The following is a 19,868-nucleotide window of genomic DNA, read 5'->3' on the forward strand; positions in this document are numbered from 1 at the left end:
TTAGGCAATGTGGATGTATTAAATCGACAGAATGATTTAAAGAAAGAGATGCTTGTAGAAATATTATTTACACTTACATTGTAGTAAATAGTTTGAGTTAAGGAAATTGGTTAATGGTACCACAAAATTATTAGTCTATTGGTTCTGAAAACTGATGTAAGATTGGAATAAGCAAACGGAATTAAGCACAGATTCATCAATCCATATATTAATAAATATTGAAAATTACAACATGTGGACTTAGAAATTTAGAGAGAGTAATTGGTATTGAATTCCTAAGGTAATCAAGGTATATAATAGAAATATTATATATTTCTAAATCATCTTATTTCACAGAAATTAAGGTTTGGGGCTTCCCCGGTGGCTCAGTGGTTAAGAATCCGCCTGCCAAAGCAGGGGACACAGGTTTGAGCCCTGGTCCGGGTAGATCCCACATGCCACGGAGCAAGTAAGCCCATGTGCCAAAACTACTGAGCCTGCGCTCTAGAGCCCGCGAGCCACAACTACTGAAGTCGGCACACCACAACTACTGAAGCCCATGCACCTGGAACCCGTGCTCTGCAACAAGAGAAGCCACCGCGATGGGAAGCCCGTGCGCTGCAACGAAGAGTAGTCTGCAACTAGAGAAAGCCCCCATGCAGCAACGAAGACCCAACACAGCCAAAAATAAATTAATTTTAAAAACCAAAGAAATTAAGGTTATAATGTCTTTTCATATAACTGTTGACAATTCATGAAGAAACAAATTATACAATGATTATATTCCAGGAAAGAAGTGTTTTGAATCTTGTATAAAGATTAAAATAGAATACAAATGTATATGTTAGCGTAAAACAGGCTAATGAAAGAAAAAGTTTTGGAGTTCTGTAGAAGCTAACTACCAAAAGACATTTTCCTTAGTTAGCTAGTTTGGATCCAAAGTAGAAGAGTAGAGCTTGAATAAACTAGGCTCTTAAAATTTAAGGAAAAGGAAATACGGAAGAACAAAGCATTTTCTATACAAAGCAGGAGGAACCTGTACTTCAATCAAGATTAAATCAAGCATTTGCAAGGCTTGAAATTGTGGAGAATCCATAATGAACCCTCTATGCTCAAGGGAAATAATGAATGCATCTTTTGAAAATACTGGCATATTCTTTATCAGGAAATCTGAATATTTATTATTCAACATATTTGGCTTTGAAAATATGTGATGCTATCTGCACCTCTGAAAAGAAAATGTCGTAGGTAGACCAGGAAGAAGTTGCCTTCAATAGTCCAGGCCTGAGAGGTGGTAGCTTCCCAATAAGAAAATTCTGTCAGGTGTCTAATGGCTCAGGGGAAATGAGAGCTGAGTGGGAGGGATGTCTGGAGATCACCAGTCTTACTTAGTTCTAAATCCACTTATTTATATGGTGTAGTTTACATTTTCTTTTCCCCATTAATCATCTAAGGTAGAGCTTACAGCATAAATTCATTCTTGCATTTATTCAACAGTTTTTGTAAAGTAGCAATAGCTGTACACCAAATGTTGAACATAAATGACAGAATGGTAAGGAATGGGAAAAAAGGAATATATTTCCAGGAATATTATTATTAAAAGGAACCTCTAAATTTTGCAGTGTGCTCATTGGATAATTCATGGGCAAGCTATTATTTTAGTGGTTTCAAGTTTAATAAGGGAAATACAGGTAGATTTTTTAAATGGGAGAAAATTACCATTTGTCATGTTTCTGTTGGTCTCATCTAAATTCACGATGTAATATTAAATATTATACTCAATAATAAAATAGAAAGAAAAATCAGTAAATGCTTCTTTTTCATAAAACTTTACTGTACTAGCTTATGGAAATTATACCTGTAAAATTGTATTGAATTCACCATTCCTTTTTTTCTGCTCCTCTTCCAATCTATAGTGCTAATAACTTTTTCCAAGTCTTTCAAATTATTGCTTAGTTTGAAATCATTTTAATTTCTATTTGCCACTCTGAAATTGTAATGAATGATCTACGAACTGTCATTTATTCTGAGAACCAAATAGTTCATTTGGTTCACCGTTTTAATGCTTAGCTGGATTCAGTCTCATACTGAAATATATTTCAGTATAACTATTAAAAGTGACAATACATCTCCTCTATAAATCTCATTATTTCAATAAATATCACATTAAATTGAAACTCACTGAAATCTAAAAGACTAAAACTGAGATAAATTTAAAAAGAGATTAAAAACTTTAATGATTTCCAAACTTTTGCTCATTTACCTTCCAATTGTGAACTCAAATTCTTCTGCCTTAATTTTCTACATACTACTTAATTTTGGCATTTCATTATTAGAAGTATTAAATTGCTATCTAGCAGCATCAATATACTGTGACAATTGCCTTAATGAGTACAAATGAAACAAATCTATTGACTATACTTGCTTTTATATTGAAATTATAAATCTTAGAATAGTTCACTGTTTATTAGTTCAAAAGATATTAAAAGCAGAAAAATCTAATAAAGGGAAAAATCAAAGATAGATTACCCTAAGAAATGATTTTCCTTCCGAACAAAATTATTTTCATATATTTTGGAGATAAACTGTTTTTTTCAATTTAAAAGCTTATCATTTAATGATAAACTAATTAATGGTTCACTCTACCAATAGACTATTTTCTGCGTGTAGCTATTAATATTCATTATATGCAAGCTTGAACAACTTCGACTAAAAACTCTTACAGGTAGTATATTATATATAAATTGCTTGCTAGAAAGTATAACTTTATTTTCTTTAAAAATCTGAAGGTAAAAATAAATCAGACTATTAATTCACTCCATCTATTGATAACTTCCTAGTCCCAAGAAAAAGTTATCTGAACTTTAGAAATTTTTTGTTAAGCTCTGAGTGCTTGAATCTCAGTAATGTCAAAGAATGATTACAATATGACTTTACATTTCTGTGCCAGGACATTGATATAAAAAGATTTATTCAATGTGTCTTATTTCTGTAACATCCCTGCAAAAATTGGTATTACATATTCCCAAAATGCAGTGCTCCTCTTTCTAATTAAAGCCACTGCCCTAATGCAGGACTTGGTCTTGAGTTGTGTGTGTTTTCACCTTTCCCTCATTCCTATTCCCCTTAAACACAGGCCCAGCTCTAGAGTGTCTCCTCTATTTTTTTTTTTTTTAATAAATTTATTTATTTATTTATGGCTGCGTTGGGTCTTCGTTGCTGTGCACGGGCCTTCTCTAGTTGCGGTGAGCGGGGGCTGCTCTTCGTTGTGGTGCATGTGCTTCTCATTGCGGTGGCTTCTCTTGTCGTGGGGCACTGGCTCTAGGCACGCGGGCTTCAGTAGGTGTGGCTCGCAGGCTCTAGAGTGCAGGCTCAGTAGTTGTGGCGCACGGGCTTATTTGCTCCACGGCATGTGGGATCTTCCCGGACCAGCGCTCAAACCCGTGTCCCCTGCATTGGCAGGCGGATTCTTAACCACTGCGCTACCAGGGAAGTTCCTCTTCTCTTTATTGTATTTGTCCAAGAGGACTCTTCAGATTTGCGTAAGAAGCAACAGGAAGTCTCACTCGTTGCTGGTGGGAATGAAAAATCGTACAACGACTTTGGAAAACTGTTTGGCTATTTCTTACAAATCTAGGCGTACACTTACCATACAATCCAGGATTAATACTAGTATTCAAATGAGTTTAAAAATGTGTATGCAGTGACCTGCATACAAATGTTTACAGTAGCCTTATTCATAATCGCCACAACTTGGAAGCAAGCAAAACTCCCTTAATAAGTGAATAGATAAATATTCATAGAGTGAAGTATTATTTAGTGATAAACAGAAATGAACTATCAAATCATGGGAAAATATGAAGGAAACTTACATGCATATTACAATGTGAAAGAAGCCAGTTTGAAAAGGGTACCTACTCTTGATTTCAACTATATGATAGTCTGGAAAGGCAAAACTATAGAGACAGTAAAAAACCAGCAGTTGCCAAGGCTTCAGCAGAAGGGAGAGGTGGAGCACAGGTTTTTTAGGGCAGTGAAACTAGTATAAATAATACCGTAATGGTAGATACATGACATTACATATTTGTCAAAATTTACATAACTATACAACATACAAAGTAAATCCTAATGCAAACTATGATCCTTAGTTAACAATAACATATCAGTATTCATCAATTGTTACAAACGTGCCACACAAATGCAAGATGTTAACAATAGGAGAAACTCTATGAAGGGAAGAGGGTGAAGATGGGATCTCTCTGTACTTTCTACACAATTTTTTCAATCATCCTAACACCCTTTAAAATAGTTTATTAAATATGAATATATCAATTATAGTAATATTGTGTTATCTCAAAGTACAATGCCATAGGAATAGATACATCTTTATATACGATCTGCTTTTAGGGAATGGCTGGATTAGTGCTGTTAATGGGAACACGCAAACTGGGATCAGTAAAACTTGGTAGAAGCCAGTTCAGGTGATTCAATTACATGCTGGAAGTTGGTGCCGGCTGTGCAGTTTCCGGGAGCTCAGTTAAGGCTGCATGTCTCAATTCTCTTGTATGTTAGTCTATTCCTGTGGCACTTGGGGTTCCTCAGACTTTGGTGGCTGGTTTTCTACAGGAAGGATCTGAAAACTGACTGACCTTCTGAATGCCTTCCTTGGAGTTACTAAAATGAAATTTCTGTTTCCAGCGATTAAGGCAGTCATTGACACAACCTAAATTAAAACTCAACTTCTGGGCTTCCCTGGTGGCGCAGTGGTTGGGAGTCCGTCTGCCGATGCAGGGGACACGGTTCGTGCCCCAGTCCGGGAAGATCCCACATGCTGGGGAGCGGCTGGGCCTGTGAGCCATGGCTGCTGAGCCTGTGCCTCCGGAGCCTGTGCTCCGCAATGGGAGAGGCCACAACAGTAAGAGGCCCGTGTACTCCATAAAAAACCCCCAAAAAACTCAACTTCTTAATTGGTGGAGTGAGGTGGGTGTACAGGAAGACACACAATTGATTGGGCTATACTGGAAGGCCTGTTACCATCAGTGTGCCCCTGGTACAATGACAATTGAGTTTATTTTCAAAATCCATTCCACCTCTTGTCAGAAGCATGAAGATGACTGCCAAGAACTATGAAGACACCTGAGATTTTACTTTACTTGCAATCTAACAAACTAGCCTGTCACAAATTTTTTTTCTGTCACAATCTCATGGATGCTGGAAGAAGAGTCCTTGTAAGAAACAAAGAACGATTTAATACTCATACCAATAGCAGTAACTCAGGGTATCATCATTTTAGTTTTTGTATTTTTAAGCCTGAACTTCTTCAGGGTGACATGACTTAGGATAAGATGACGTTTGCACATGCTGTGGTTTGCATTACTGATCTGGTACCCAAGGCCAAGGGCTTAACACTTTTTGAGCAAACAGCAAACATCCTACAAATAGCAGACAACGCAGCCCAATTCCTTCTCTCCATCCCTGCTTCCAGTAAGTTAAGAAGCTACAGGGAATTCCTGCTGTGGTTGCCTTCACCTAACTTGCTGCCTATGTACCTACAGAAACTGCTCAGTATAAGGCGACATATGTCACGCACTCTGGCACACTCAAAAGGATGTTCAGGGATGCTCAAGCCCATGGCAGACTGCCTCTCCCAATATAGCTCTATTTGTGAATTTAGTATCTGCCTGGTTTATAGATGTTTCTGAGGTGCATCCTTCGGAGAGGTTTTGAATTTGCTTCAAATCCAAAAAGGCTTTGCTTCAAAGGGTTTTTGTATTTTAACTTGCTAAATAAAATTATCGGCTTTAAGTTTGTCAGACCACCTTAATTTTGTGATTTGGGAATGTTTGTAGTCCCCAAATTTTAGTAAAGTACTGTACTCACGACTCAGCATCTAAGTTTATGATAATTAATTTTCTTGCCCTCCTTTTAGGCAGGGGGCAGTTCTGTTTTATCATACATTGACAGAATGGTTGTTTAGAATCACAGATTTACCAGAGGTAGTACTCCGATTAGATTTTTCACCTCAACTCGTAATTCTATCTCCTTTTCTTCATGTCCTGTGAGACCTGAGCACCAAATTTCAATTTCACTGATTTTGCAAATGCCCTCAGCTGCTTATCTTTCTTAGTTCTTGACTTCACTGTTTTGCCTATTTTATTTATTTATTTTGTCTGAAAATTATTTAATATTTTGCCAGCTTATCATTTAAAAATACATTTCATTTAAACCTTTTAGCTGTCAAAGAGAGGGTCAAGTCTCCCGACTCTCATAATATTGGAAATGGAAAGCCCTCCTTTTATTATTTTTATAAGATATTACAATAGAGAAAGCCTGAAGAATTTCTCATGACACAATGTGAGATTTAAGACCACAGATTTCATGGTTTGTTCACTCTCCTTGTTATAACTTACATAGGTGAACCCATGAGAATGGAACGATATCAGCTTTATTTTATCCTGCTCTGTTACTGACAGTTTAGCATGACCATACACTAATAGATTTGGTAAGCATTGTAGCGTGGCACGTGGCCAACAATTTTCCTGGGCTTCTTTCACAGGATTGTCCAAAGTTCTTTCACATAAGTGCACATGAACGGTCTGATCATTTTTCTCTCATAGTACAGGCTGCTTAGCAGTTAGAATGTGTGCCTAAGTACCTGAAGGAAACCAAGGCATTAGGATTATGGGGAAATCAAACCATTTATCTTAATACTGGAATAAATTCATTAAAATTTTCTTAAAAGTCTTTTATCTGTTACAGTTGTTTCAAGGATGAGAGAGAGAGAGAGAGAGATTAAAATAAATTAGTCTTCAAGCTCCTTGGTGATGAACATATGGATTCAGAGATGGAGTAGCTGGAGCCTGAGAACTCGGGGTTGATGGCTGACTTGTTAGGCTATCAGAATACTGAATGATTTCCTTTTGGAAAGCCTCACATGTCCAGCATTGAGTACCTCCAAGTTAAGAATGCTTGGCAATGAATTGAGAAATATCTCAAAAGACTATTCAGTCTACACGTCTCAACACAATATTTTCCCCATACATACAGAAGATAAGCGCATTAAGTACAGGAATTTAGCAAAAGATTGGACTTCCTTGCCAACTGCATTATTATGGTGGAAAGCAACTTCTGTAACCACAGTCATAACTACAGAAAGGGGGAGGAGGATCTCTGATTGCTATGAAAACCAAGGAGGTGCCACCAGTCCACCTGAAGCTTCAGAGCAACACGTGTAAGAAAAGAGACTTCCTATCCTAAATCCTCTGGAGAAACACATGTAAGAAATAGACAATTTATCCCAAGTCCAGAGATGGTAGATAAGATTATCCAAAATAGAAGAGATGAAAAAAAATTATTTTCTGATATTTAAATGGTATTCACACGTTGCCTTTCAGCATTTTATTACCTAGTTTTGGTTTGTAGCAATATATGAGAATTGGCTGTTTTCATTTTTCTATGAAATTATACTTAATCACCATATATGAGGCCAAGAATATTAGCTCTAACTCTGTAACTGTCAAGCTGTTCACTTTTGAACAAGACAATTAACCTGATTTTCTTCAAAAGCACATTGTGTTTTAGGGTGGGATATATTGGATCCAAACCGAAAGGACTTGTTATCTTTGACTCATGCCTTTTGAGCTGAATTAGCTTCAACAAACAATAGAAACCCTCTGATGCAGAGTTTTCTTATCTTTAAAATGTGAATAATAATACCTACCTAACAGTTGTGTTATAAGGACTTCTTATACTAATACATAAATACTTAGTAAAGTTAAACACAGTAAGAGCTCAGTAAATAGTAGCAGAGATATATTATTTTAATATTTCAATTATTAATATCTATCTTATAGGTTTTTTGAAAGGGCAAATGGAATATATTATTTAAAGTATATCCTATGTTTTCTAAAAATGATTAGTTTTCTTTACTTTCATTATCTCCAATCTGCCTATATTTATCAGTAAGAATATATTATCCTCTATAATTAGCAGAAAGAGTTACTATAGGATACATTAGGAAAAAAATTTAAATAAAACATACGTGATCTGTTTTAGGATAGAATCTTAAATTATGCATGCATTAGGACCAATTTTATGGGCCCATTTTATTGAGGCACAGAAAACTTAGGTAACTTGTACACAGGTACACAATTAATATATGAAAGATGTGGGATAGAAACTTGGAAAGACTGCTTACAGAGCTTGCACTATTAAACCAAAGTGTTATAGCTCTCTTGGCTTGCAAGCATCCAAATTGAGTATGTAAATTATAATGAAATCTCTAGTAGTCAGAACACAGTCATTAGCATGTTCATGTCAATCTGGCTTTAAAAAAAGCTTTTGCTAATTCATTTGCATATTCTTGCTTCCTCAGAATTTTTTCAGTTCCTCTCATTATTCTTGGACAAATTCTTGATGGTGAAAAACAACTTTTAAATTGTTTTAATATCACACTTAAAAATATATATATTTCCCAATTCCACAAGATAAAATGTATAGCTGTTATTGCAAGATATTTCCAGGTGAGATATTTAGTCATATCATTAATTGTTCTCTAGATCAGTATTGGAAAATAATCCATGTAATATCCAGTGATTAAGTTGCTTTTGGTGTAAAAGGTGCACAAAAAAGTATTTTTGTGAATACTATTTTTGAGAGTCACTATTTAATAAAATTAGTGAGCATGGCATATATAATATATGTATATTCAGCAAATGCTTCATTCACTAAGTAGTATTGAGATGATCAAGGTTTAGACATAATCTGCTCAGCAAAAAATTGTGGAACCAAATTGTTTGACAGCTTACTTGATTATTAACTTCTTTGGTACTACTGACAATCATAATTTTACTGCTTGATAATTATTGTTGAATTCTTCAAAAAATTAAAACTGATATTTCCAGGAGGTTAGAAGAACTTCAGTAAGCCATGGTAGGCTAAGGGCAGCATACTGGCCATAAAAAAAAGGCAACAGTTATTGCATGAACTTAGTAGTGCCCTTTTATTTCCACAAAACGTCTAATGAGTCCATATATACTGCATCATTGAGACTGATTAATTGAGAATCTAAGAATTATTAACGCAAAATGCAAGTTTTTAGAAAAATACAGGAGATTGTGAAATATATATACTTTTAATTTGTTTTAAACTTTTTTATTCTTTCCAGTTATCCCAATAGCTAATTTGGTGTTGATATGAAATATATTGTGATCTTTACTTTTAAAGACAAGAGCTAACTATTTGCATCATTCCAGGACAGTCCTGATTAGCTTGCTTCACTAGAGCATGAAGTGTCTCTGACATTTTTATGTCATAACTGGAGAAATTCAATGCACAGTCCAAAAACAAACAGGTGAAATGTTATTCACTTGTTTTGTTGTTGTTGTTGTAGCTTTTAAAAAAATATTTCTCACTGAGATGTTAGTGTACTTGTTCTCAATTTATTCTCAAAATTTCTTTTTTTTTTGCTGTAAACATTGAGATATTACTTTGAAGGTCAGAAATATGGCTTCTCAGTTAGATAAGCTTGCATGTGTTTTAAGCCAGGGAACTTGCTTCTTAACTTACTGGAAAGAGGTAATAAACAAAGATTTCCATGGGATAAGCCATCATGAGAAAGTTTATGAAAGGCTGGGGGGAAGTATCTGTTTATTGGCTCTATATACACAGGCATGGTGCTGGGGTTTTTTTGTTTTTTGAAGTGGTATTTTTTTAATGTAAATGAAAGGAATTTCTAAGTTGGGGATAGAACATTACTATGAATTTACAAGATCCTTAAAATATAAAATTTTGAAGAATTATTTGAGTTTTTATTATTTTAAATAAATGGTAATTAACATGTTTAATGTTATGCTATTTAACTTAAGCATTATCAATTAAAAAGTAAACACATTTTATACTCATGCATTATGTTTAAAAAACACAAAATTACTGAGTTCATTCCACAGCTATAAAGTACATAGATGTTATTCTGGGATTAACTTTCTTGGGTGAAATCAGTATAGTAGTGAAGACATAAAGAATACTTCAGTGACTACAGACAGACCATTTGGTTGAATATACAAGTGAGTTAACTGACAAGTTTTCTCTCTTCTTTCGGTTGCTAGGCAGCTATCAAAGGCTCAGTAAATTTCCAGCTATGAGCAACTATACTCATTGATATACGCACAGTCATGAAATAGGAAGAATCACAGATAGGAAAACTGAGACATACAGATTTAGATAGGCTTCCTTGAGTGGAAATATTAGTAAGCTACAAGCTATCTGATGTTATACAGAATAAGTAGTACTGTTTTTTTTTTAAGAAAGTTAAGGAGTTGCTTTCACTCTCATTTTGAATTTAATAAAGCAACTTGATAAATGTATTCTTAATGATATTTTAATATAAGAAACTTTTTTAAAGTTTTGAAGCTCAGATCAAAACATCTTAATGTCAGGAAATAATGTGATTTCCTTTTATATTTAATTTCGATGGAATGCTATTTGAACATCTCTAAATTAATATTGAATTTAATGAATGCCCATTCTACAAATCAGGGAATCTAGAAAAGTATAATGATGATTTTGGCTTCCAGAAGCTTAAAATTTAGGTGGGGAAACAATATAAATGTTAAACACAATTTTAGGAAGGGAAACCTGATTGAAATAAAAAGGTGTTTTGGGGTGTGTGTTAAGACTGCAGCACAGGAGACACAGAGTCAAGAAGCACTAGACTTGTGTTCTGTTGGACTGCAAAATGGGGGAGACTTATAAAGGCAAAACCACAAGATTACAGTTAGTTACATGAATTATCAGAATTATAATTGAAGCTGGCAAGAAGTAAGGGTGCTTGTTAAGTAAGGATTGGTTGGGGTCCAAAATGGTTGCATAGTTACTAGAGGGAGACCTTGAGACCAAAAGGTTGCAGCCGGCAGATGTGGTTCGCAATACAGCTGGTGGTGTACTACAGTTCAAAGAAAGTTCAAGTTCTCAGTGGGGCGGAGATGTGTCTGAGACCAGGTCCATAACGGCCACCCAACTCCATTTTTGTATGCCTGAACCATGATTACTCCATTATAATTTTAATTTGTCATCATAAATATATTTAGGAAAGAAAAGAAAAAAACAAAAAGAGCTAAAATATATGTTACTGTCCAAATGTATTATGAATTAATAAAAGGAGATAAGCTTTATAGACTTAAGTTTAGAACACAATTTTGATATCAAAATACTGCTGGAAATAACAATCCTAATTATTTTGAAGAAAAGAGTTAGGGATGATCTCAAGACAACAAACACTAAAACTTTATTTTGATTTGTTTGAATTTTATAGGTGGCAAAATAATATTACCTTTGAACTACATTTAACATGAATCAATCTTGAAGCCATTGCATCTATAAAACAAAGGCTCAAGTTTTCCAATAAAGTACCTCTAAACAATCTTGTTGCTTAGGGTGAAAAAAATTTTTAACAGAAGGAAGAAAGGAAATGAATGTTAACATTGAGTCTTTAAAACAATTGATATATTACTGCATTTGTGTGACAACCAATCCTATTCAGAGGCTCTTGTAAATTTGAACTCAGTTTAATTAAACATGATAGTGCAATTTTGTGTACATTCCAAAAAGAGTAAAGCAGAAGTGCTATTCAAATTAATTGTAGATCTTCCCCAAAAGTAGAGAAATATGTATAGGAGATCAATAGATATTTTTGTATGCAGACAATAAATATTTCTGTATTAAATAATTAATTAATTATGTTAATATGTGCTTCTATTATTTACATGATATTTTGACATAAACCCTTATCCTGTCAGCCTTAGATTTTGTTTAGCAAGTGCTATGGTCTAAATGTTGTGTCCCCTCAAAATTCATATTTTGGAACCTAACCCTTAAAGTGATGGTATGGGGCCTTTGAGGGGTCATGAGGGTGGAGCCCACATGAATGGAATTAATGCCCTTATTAAAGTGGCACAAGAAAATTCCCTTACCCCAGCAGCCTGATGAGGGCCCTCACAAGAATTTGACCATATGGCACACTGATATTGAACTTCTACCCTCCAGGACTGTGAGAAATAAATTTGTTGTTTATCAGCCACCCAATCTATGGTATCTTGTTATAGCAACCCAAACTTGCTTAGACACAAAGTGATCTACAGATTCAATGCTAACTCTGTCAAAACTCCAACGGCCTTTTTAGATACAGGAAAAAAATCCTAAAATTAATGTGGAACCACGAAAGTCTCAGAATAACAAAGCAACTTTGAAAAAGAAGAACAAAGCTGGAGACATCACATTTCCTGCTTTCAAGAAGTATTATAAAACCACCATAATTAAAACAGTATGGAATTAGCATAAAGACAGTTGTACAGAACAGTGGAACAGAACGGAGATCCCAGGAATAAACCCACACATATACAGTCAAATGATCTTCCACATGCATGCCAAGAATACATAACAGGGAAAGGACAGTCTCCTCAACAAATGGTGTTAGGAAAACTGGGTATCCACAAGCTAAAGTGTGAATTTGGACCCTGTCTTACACCATATTAAAAAAATCAACTCAAACTGGATTCAAGACCTAATTTTAAGTGGAGAAACATATATTGCTGTATTTTTCAGTGACTCATCACAGAGCAATGCCAGATAAGATGGCAAAAACAATGAAAAGGAAAGCATATGGTGATGTGTGGGGGAGAAAAATATAGCTTCAAAATTGCAATTTATGACAGGGATTTAAATTTTGTTGAATGGTATTTTAGCACATATATATATAATTATATGATTTTTATCCTAGATGTATAAATGTGATAAATTATATGAATATGCTCTAACATTTAATGATAGTTAACTTTTCAGGAATGAACTGCTGTGATGGTGTGTTATTCTTCTTATTTTTAGATTCTATTTGTTAACATTTTATTTAAAATTTTTGCCTAATTCATAATTGAGATTGGCATTTAGATTTTATTGGTGCAATTTGTGTCAGGTTTTATAATCAATATGTTACACACTTAATAAACTATATTTGAAAAATTATCCTTTTTGTTCTATGCTCTAGGATAGTTTAGTGTTAGAATTATCTGTTCTTTACAATTCTGTCGCTATAACTTTATGAAACTGAGCTTATCAAGTGTTTTCTTGGGGGATAACTCAATGACAGGTTTCTCTGATTCTTTTGTATACATCAACATGTATATTATTATTTCATTTCCAGGATGGATTGTGGCAACTACGTTTTCCTGGAAAATTATCAGTTTCGTTGCAATTTTCAATTATATTTAGATACAAGTAGCAACTGAATTTACTATGAATCTTTCTGTGGTTCGTTCTACATTTTATTTTCTGATTTTATCAATTATTCTTTCTTGCATCATTATTAGAGAATAGTACTTGTTTCATTTCTACTCTTTGTATGGTGTGTTTTTAATTTCTTTTTGAGTCAATTTTAGTTTATGTTCCATGGACACTCAACAGAAAGTGATCCTCTAATTTCAGGACTAAGAATTCACATGTCAGCAATCACCTCTAATTCACAAATTCTTATTTTAGGCTTTGTATCTTTTTTGTTTTGTTGTTCTTCTTTTGACCTTGTCATTGTCTGAGAGGAGTGAATTAAAATATTTTACCATAATTATGTTTCTGTTTATTAATCTTATTTTTTCAAATACAATGCTTTATGATTACAGGTACTAGATTATTTGATTTGTGGATATTCATAATCTAAAGTCTCCCTGCAAATTACTTGTTAACTTTGCTGATTTCTTTAATCCTGAATTTCACCTCATTTGATGGACTATATAGATTAGATAATAACGGTGTATCAATATTAATTTCCTGATGTTCATTGTTCTGTGATTATTTATGAGAATGTCTTCTTAGAATATATACTTTGAGATATTTAGGGATAAAGTCATAATAAAGAGTCACATTTTCTACAATTTACCCTCAATGTTTAGAAATAATCTTTATATATATACTATCATTAATTATTATTATATAGATCAACAATAGGTAGATGGATACATAGATAAAATAGTATGATAATGCAAATAAACTAAGATGTAAACAATTTGTGAACCTGGGTAAAGGATATAGATACTTTTTTGCAGTATATGTACAACTTTTCTGTAACTTTGATATTATGTTTAAATAAAACAAACCACCAGGAAGGGTTTAGCATTTGCTGCAGTTTACTTATGTTTATGAACTGAAGCTTTCTCATCATTCCTGGACACTGATGCTTTTCTTGTCTTTCCAGGCCTCTGGGTATTTATTATGCCCTGCTCCCAAAATGTAAAGTTAAAAGTTTTATTTCTAATAGTGACAGTTGAAACTAATAGCTAAATATAAGTGAAATATTGAATGTATAATTTAATAATCAAATTATGTTCCACTACACTCTTTACATATTCATCACTATTTCATAGTTTTATTTTATATTGGGTTGTTTTTTAATCAACCTCTTTATGACCTAAAATACCCTTAGTGAGTTTTTTACAATAAAATTATACATGTTATTATGAAGGTATGCTATCTTAGAGAAGGATAAGATTTGCAAGGCAATGTGGTATTGTTTTCATATCTTTTTGGACACCAAGATATGATTTATTAATTAGCATTTTTCCTCACCATTTGGAACCCCAGTTTATTTTTAAATAGCCACTTCAATTATTACCTTTATTTATCTTTGCCTCATACAAGCAAAATTAAGTAGATTTACTAAATACTAGAATAGACAAAACAAAGGTTTGATGGTTCATTGGGAAAAGGATCAGGGAGTATAGTAAAATTCAAAAGGAGGAGGAGAAATATGTGGCCACAAATATTGGGCAAGTTTTATTTAAGAGTATTTCTTTTTTTTTTAATTTTTAAAAATTTTTACATCTTATTGGAGTATAATTGCTTAACAATGCTGTGTTAGCTTCAGCTGTATAACAAAGTGAATGAGCTGTATGTATACATATATCCCCATATCCCCTCTCTGTTGCGTCTCCCTCCCACCCTCCCTATCCCACCCCTCTAGGTGGACACAAAGCACCGAGCTGATCTCCCTGTGTTATGCGGCTGCTTCCCACTAGCTATCTATGTTACATTTGGTAGTGTATATATGTCAGTGCCACTCTCTCACTTCGTCCCAACTTACCCTTCCCCCTCCCCGTGTCCTCAAGTCCATTCTCTACATCTGCGTCTTTATTCTTGTCCTGACCCTAGCCAATCCTCCCAAATAAAGCGACTTAAATATATGGTAGGGAAAAGTAAAAAAAAAAAAATTAAACTTAAAATTAACATTATAGGCATAAGATTCTAGCATGGCAATTTAGAATGTATTAATATTTGTTTGTGTACATTTAACTTAAATCCTTTGTTATTGTAATGTGCTTTTTGTGACTTGATTACAGAGGTTATAAAGGTAGATTCATATTGAGAAAAATATCATTTGATTGCATTTTGCTATCTACATGTGAGAGTAAATTCCATATAATTGTATATTGTCCCATAAGTTATTTTTTTACATAATTAATCACTGATGGAAAATTTTTTGTACACAGTTTTACAGAAAACAGACATATGTTTTTGATTAAACATAATGTAATTTTATGTTTCAAAAATCAGGGACTATTCATTGTTGTGAAAAGAAAATAAGAAAAAAATTCGATTGTGAGTCTTCCAAATATTGTACTATTTCAGCATTGATTTAAAATATTCAAATTCATATGATAAAGAGTATGTTAAATTCTACACACATACAAAGTTCTGGAAAATAATTTTAAATAAAGAGTAAAGTTTTTAAAGTATATAAATCCTTCTATGAAAATAAAATTACTGAAATACTTCACTTAAAACTAACACTTTACTGACCAAAAAGAACACAAACAAACAAGTCTTTGGTACATAAAATTGTAAAATCTCTTCTTATTTCCTTTTTTTAATGTAACTTTCCAATATATTTCCATACACTGACTATATCCAGGCTGACTTATTTAGAGAGACTTATAAGTGGAAATTATAGTACATCTTTTCTGAACAAATAAAAGCAACCTGGACAAATTCTTTTTTCCAATCAAATGAGAAATTCAGAGAACTCCCAGAGAAAAGAGAAGCACTTTTCTTGAAACAAGCTTCCTTTAACGTTGTCTTTTAAAGACCAGAGGGACACTCTTTCCAATAATACAGGTAGATAAGAAAATACAAATAGAAGAATCACTCCAGGCTGTGAGAAAATATACCAGCATGGAGTTATGTTGTTTTTCATATACCTTATAAAATGTCAAAGTCCTACTTGCTTCAATTTTTTCAAAGAGTTAGTAAAAACCCACAAAGTCTGTTCAAGTTTATCTGCTCCCCTTTACCTCTCAAAATTGTCACAAACTATAGCTTTCTAGACTCTAGATTTGAAGAACAGAACTTTGCAATATTTACTTATAAGTTTAGGAATAAAGAAATGAACAATTCATATTCTATCAAAGGGTCTTATTTTAATCTGCTGATTTTTCTATACTTTATACAAAGCTATAAATTGTTTTCAGAGATAATGAATATAAATATAAGCAATTCAATATTTTTTGTGTAATTTTATGTAGTATGAAAACATGTGTATATACATAATATACATCATAATATATGTTCTATTTAGAAACAGAAACTCATCCTTTATATTGGGACAAGAAAATATTATAGTGAAATACAAAGTTGCCAAAGTCTGCAATAGAGATCAATGCAAAAATAATATCAATGAAGCAGAAGTTTGTACATTGAAAAGAGATACAGAATAGTATCAATAATACAAAAAATCCAGTTTAAGATTTGAAGGTCAGGTTTTATAATTTCAGGCAGAATTCAGGAGAAATTATGAACAAATGGAAGAGGAGAGAAGACAGAAATCAAGAGGGACAATAGTGTTTCCACCTGCAGATAACTTATACCCTGTATTAGAAAGTACAATACATGGAACAGAGAACATAAACAAACAAAAAAACACAGCAATTACAACAAAAAAATCTATAAGTTAATCAAAAATGTACTCTACTTTTAAGAAATACCTAGGGTTGGAATGAGGAGAGAGCAGATTGTATATTTCACAACCAGAGGCCAACACAGGGCCTATTGGCCTCTGCAGGGAATGAGGCATCATGGCACCTGTCGCAGGGAGGTGTGACACCTTTCACTGATGCTGCCATTATGTTTAAGCTCCTTAGACTGAGATGATACCACAGGAAGCAGAAAGAGGGAGTCATAACAATCGAACTTCAGAAACAATTATTGGTAATGTTTACTGTACACAGCATCGGAGGGAGAGTCTTATAAAGAGTAGTGAGAATTTTTGAATGATATGAGTCGGAGACAGATAAGAACATATGAGTTCCAGAAGAGGAATTTTTCCACAGAGAGAAATGAAATTATTCCCGCATATTTTTCTTGTACCTCTCCGTTCTATTTTTTTCTATGTTGGTCTTTTAAAACTAACCTTTTCCATTAAAAATAGCTTTTACAGCTATCAATATAACCATTCAAGGACATATTACATTTATGGTTTACATTTATGTATGCACTTAAAGTAAATCAGTATATTTGTGAACTACTTGCAAATTCAGAAATATAAATGATGTATATATGTATACATGTGTATGTACGTATTTATATATATGGATGCGTATATATATATAGTTATAGAGATAGATATATTCTCCATACACAAAACCAGTGGGAGAAGACTATGTATCCTTGGCATTTTGGTTTATGATTGAAAAGTGAAAGAAGCCTGAGTGCTGTTTCTTTTTTTCTGTTTTTTTTTTTTTGAACAAGAGTCATTTATCCTTGAAGCTCATTCTTGAAAGTTCTGTATATTGATAATCTTTTTCACTTTTCAAAGTTCTGTATATTGATAATTCTTTTTCAAACAAAATACCTTCCAATTTAGTTCTTTGAGATATATCTTTTATTTTTCATATACATTTCTAGCAGTTCCCTGGAAAATCCAATTCAGCACACCCTAAGCCTGGAGGGGTTGTCTTATTTTCATATTAGGTTTAATCTATCATTGATACATTTATATAAAAGCTCACCACATGCCTTGCATTTTTATAGCAATTCATCTTACATTTGTAGGATATCAGATATGGAAATTAATTGAGAATATCCTGAAGGCATCTTTTTTTCCTAGTGAGACAGAGAGAAGAATTTATATCCATATATTATTTTTGCAATACCGTTCTGAGTAACTTGGTTAATGAAATATAAATTATGTCTGAAAATTCTTATATTTTCATTTTTTGTGATCTAATGACTTTTGCTCTCTGTGGCAAATATGTATTTTAGAAGATAAAGAAACATCTGTCTCATTTTGATTTTATGTTTCCTGTTATGAAATGGAAGTTTCATATCATTAAATAGAATTGAATAACTGGTGAAATTCTCTTAATAAGAGGACTTGCTGAAGCTCAACTTAAATCTTCTACCATTACTATGAAATTCAAAAACAAAAGTAGAGACACAGACTTGTTTAGTGAACAGCAGCCAGTGACTTTTGAAACAAATTATTTAGAGGGAGCATTAAGCTAATAGGTAGACTTTTCTCTTTTCCTTCTTCTTCCTCTTTTATTTTTTAAAGAAGACTTCATTTAACAAGAAATGCATCAGAGCAAAAAAAAAAAAAGCTGTGTGTGGTGTGAAAAGTGTCCTGCTACAAAACATCTATAATTCTAGGAAAGATGCAACATATATCATATTAAATATATGCTGGAGCTAAAACAAATGTTGAGGAAAATCACATGAGCTAGTTACAAAGAGTAAATAAAATTCAGAGTGCTGGGTAGGATTTAATTTGGGGTTTACAAAGCCAGAGGGAAACAAGAGATAAGAGTTTGACCTGTTGATAACGGAGATTTAGAAACGAGATCCCTAAATAAAGCTAGGACTCCCAAAATGATACATCTTGAGGGGAAGCCTGAGTTAAAAAAGAAATCTGTGCTTCCCTGGTGGCGCAGTGGTTGAGAGTCCACCTGCCGATGAAGGGGACACGGGTTCGTGCCCCGGTCCGGGAAGCTCCCACATGCCGCGGAGCGGTTGGGCCCGTGAGCCATGGCCGCTGAGCCTGCGCGTCCGGAGCCTGTGCTCCGCAACGGGAGAGGCCACAACAGTGAGAGGCCCGCGTACCGCAAAAAAAGAAAAAGAAAAAAAAGAAATCTACTTACCTAGCAAGGGAGACAAGGAGAACCCTCTTCTGCTTCAACTCAGCATCAGATGAGGAAAATTTCTCTTAAAAATGTATAACCATTGTCTTACACTCACATAGGATTCTGACAGAAATTTCATGATGCCGTCATCCAGGAATCCACAAATTAATTAAAATGTGAGAGGCTCTGAGACGGTGGTCTTCTACAGCAAAATGCAAAAACAAGCACAGGTGCTCTCTAAGGAAAACTTCCTCAATTAAGTTTCGTCAGGATTCCCACAGACAATGGTCAGCTTTATTCTTTAATGAAAGAATGGAGAGGCGCGAGCTCACGCTCTAGCACACAGCGTCTCCCCCATGGGCCACGGTCGCAGCTGCGTTACAGGGTCTCGTCAGCCGGAAGGGGACAGAGTTCTCGCGAGACTGTGCAGTTGCGCTGCTCACGCTCTAGATCCCAAGGTCTGTGCGCAACATCTCTGCGCAAGGCCCGCCCACTGAGCTGAGGTGTCAGGGCAGCAGCCGTTCTGCGCTAGGAGCTCTGGTCCAAAGCGGCAGCTGGAAGATCTCTGCATGCGGCACCCTATGAGCAAGTGAAACTAGACTACGCACAAAGGCAAAAAGAAGGTTAGACTTTATTACCCAGAGTGTTTTTATTTCCTGGGAATTGCTAATGAGCTTTGCTGGTGACAGTTGTTGGGTCACAATCCCGGGAGCTTCCCAGGTATAATGTGAAACC

The 19,868-nt window shown here is 34.2% G+C and overlaps 1 long non-coding RNA gene across 1 annotated transcript in view; it reads right to left on the reverse strand.

The window, feature by feature from the left end:
• Nucleotides 1-19,654, reverse strand: part of LOC307185937 — a 113,903-nt gene extending 94,249 nt beyond the window's left edge. Inside the window, exon 1 of the long non-coding RNA XR_013828213.1 lies at nt 19,152-19,654. This is a non-coding gene — a long non-coding RNA (uncharacterized lncRNA). The remainder of the gene's footprint in view (nt 1-19,151) is intronic.
• Nucleotides 19,655-19,868: the final 214 nt, after the last annotated feature.

This window comes from Stenella coeruleoalba (assembly GCF_951394435.1).
Source record: "Stenella coeruleoalba genome assembly, chromosome: 4".
Classification (NCBI taxonomy): domain Eukaryota; kingdom Metazoa; phylum Chordata; class Mammalia; order Artiodactyla; family Delphinidae; genus Stenella; species Stenella coeruleoalba.